The following is a 3,139-nucleotide window of genomic DNA, read 5'->3' as shown; positions in this document are numbered from 1 at the left end:
GGTCTCCCACCCAGCTGGTGCCCAGGGCCTTTAAATCTTGAGGGCCACGCTCTTCGGATGAGGCCACGCCTCTTCAGGACTCCGGCAGTACCGGTAAATCCTGTAAGTGTACTTTCACCCTGCCTATAGTCTTTTCCTGTGATTTTCTAGAACACATACAAGTTAGCCTTGCAATGCTGATTGTTACCCATGCCTCATTCCCTTTGGATCTGGCCTATCTATGTCCATTTCTTCATGTGAGAGGTTACGTTCCCACCTTGCTGTAACCAGTCCTTTCAAGGTGGCTGTATAAAGCTCACACTTGTTTCCGATTTTGGCTGCCTTGGTAAATTCTATATTAGCCAACACAATTCATCTAAGCTTTTCCACAAGCCCCTGGCTCTTCTGATGGACTATTGAAGCCATCACCTTTTTCTTCTTGTAGTTCCCTATGGTCAAGAGGATAGTGCCCTCCTCTCATATCCTTGGCAAGTAACAAGCCACACACTGCCAAAGTCAGTGACGCAAATTTACTCAGCAATTTTGCTGGCAGAGTTTTACTCCTGCGACAGGGTGGGTAAACACCAGAAGAAGCCCTGAATGGTGCCTGTACATTTGATGTTATCTAGCTTGCTTCTTTAAGAATTATAACCCCAGTTGTTTAAAAACATTCTAAAAGTTTCTTTCTTTAAAAGTTCACCATCGAAGGGATTGTTCACAAGCTTCCTATAGACTTTTGGGCAATCTGAATAGACCTTCTGGTCAACAACACTATTCAGCAGCTTTGAATTGTGTCTTTTCCCGTCCATTTCCAAGTGCTATGGGATGTCATGGCTTTCATTATATGTGGCTCCTGCTTGGCATCTCTGGTCTGTAGATCTCAGCACAACTTGTTCCTCATAGTTGTCTATTCAAAGCTTAATTGTTTGAATCCTGTTACTTCGGAGCCCACCACTCCCAATGAGAGGCCACTCTCACAGAAGACTTTGGAGCACTTAAACTAGAGTATCCCTGGTTTGGAACATCAAAATATGGTATTGGGCATCTCAATGAGGGCCTTACTCTTAATTGCTTTCTTTAGCTGGTTCAGAGCCTAACCTTGTTTTCCTTTAGGCGTATAGTGCAAGCCCACAATCTTACCCCAGAAAACATTTTCTGAAAAGAGTAGGTGGGAGAAAATGGTTTGGCGATTTAGCTATTTCTGTTGCTTCTGAAAGTGGCGGCTCGCAAGTGGCTTTTTACTAAATTAAGTCATGTACCCTGACTATTAGGAGGTTGGTCAATCATACCTGTAATACATAATATTTACTTAGATCGGTCACCCAACAATCTGCCATACAACACAGCCAAAACACGCATTCCTCTGAGTAGGCTGCATCAGGTATGTTTAAAAGAAATATTAATTTAAACAAAACATTATTTTAATTTGCAGAGCTTATCACCCACCCCTTCTGTCCACTGCTGCATCACCAACATCACTTTTCAACTATTCGAATTTATTCTATTCCTATTCAATTTCTAAACTTGCCTTGTGATTCTCTTACCTTATCGTTGCCGACGCTAATTTGACATTATAATCCACCGCTGCTGTAAGCAATGTACAGAATATATTGCAAGCGAGCTTCATACCAACACCCATGATACAAATAAAGTCATACCAGACAGCTCCGACGACAGAACCAAACACAATACCCAATTAAATACCTGATCATGGCTCTCTCGAGCTTAAATGAATACCCTAAACTGAAAAAGATCGCTTGTATGCCCCCTAGGTTGTTAAAAAACACAATTGACAAGGATTAAGCATTCAAGATAGCTCTTGAGGTCCAGCTTAAAGGTATACAAGCAACCAAAGCACCCTGGGGTTTAGCACAGAGGACCCACAAGCCATTAAAGATAAAACCTATCGCATCTTCCTAGACATTCCCTGATCTACTTACATTATCTGGGGTTTTAAATGATTAGTTTCTTAGGTATGATCTGATGATTTTTACCATACCTAGGTCGTGACCCAAAGACTTTTTACGTAACTTATAGTTTACCATTCTGAAAACCCATGTCCTCTGTCTGGCTGTCCCGTCTTCTACCAGATGATCCTGAATAATGTGGAGTGAAAATCCTCCCACCTTCTCAATTTAAAAGAAAATTTCTAGCCTTCCCATTTTGGCTCTTTCTGGCCACTCCCTTACCTATGGGGCTTTTACTTCCTTCATCTAGTAAAGTTCGTTTAGAGGACTTACAGCTATGCATAATTGTGAATTTGTGTATATGCTAACTGGCTGTCATGTCCATAGAAGGGAGCTTCCTCCCACCACCTCTCTCTATCTCTGTCATTTTTACTCACATTAGCAGAGAAGAGATCTTCCTCCTGGGCTCCTATGGAAAGGCAGTGTGGTGCATTTGGGAAGCGCAAGGAGACGATTCAGTATTGACCTAAGTGTCTTATGAATAATATGATGTGGGAGACAGCCATGTCTCTGTTGACCTACTGTGTTCCTCTCTAGTTTCCTCACTGTTAATAGTTGATTGGCTAGATCGACTATTATAACACACCTTTTCTTGTAAAAGTATTTTCAGTGTGCTACGAACGGTACAATGAAGCCGTCAACTCCTCCAGCGAGCATAGTGTAATGATTCCATCACAGTGGGAGCTCCCATCATTTCCACCCACAGAGTGAGAGGGTCTGGGAGATTTGCAAGAAGCTTTGCCGCAGTCTACTAAAATATAAACAAAGGTGCATTCATCAACCACTCTGGAAAGAGAATAAAGAGGTAAGCCAGCAAATAATTGCAGGGATACACAGAGTGGCTGCGGGAGGAAGATTTCAATGAGTTACAGTGAAAGCTATTGGTTACAAAAGAAAGAGGGCTTTTACGCAAGGATTCTTAGAGCTAGCACTCCGCCACTCAGAATGCACTCATCTCGGATACCAGTATCAAGACTTATGCGAGGAGGATCTGCAAAGTATTCAATGACCAGTCCTCTGTCTTGAATCTCCTTGCCAACTATTTTGGGCACTGTAATAGTCAGCGAGATTGTGATGATGCGGTCTATATTTCAGTGGGAAGGCTCCCTTTCCAAGCATTTTCTGCAACCATGGAAGCGAATCCTATTACAGATGAATAACGTGACTGCTAAAACATGGCGATAGTGTGCACA

The sequence above is a fragment of the Chelonoidis abingdonii genome, chromosome 6, assembly GCF_003597395.2.
Source record: "Chelonoidis abingdonii isolate Lonesome George chromosome 6, CheloAbing_2.0, whole genome shotgun sequence".
Lineage (NCBI taxonomy): Eukaryota > Metazoa > Chordata > Testudines > Testudinidae > Chelonoidis > Chelonoidis abingdonii.
Note: the sequence above shows the minus strand (reverse complement) of the source record.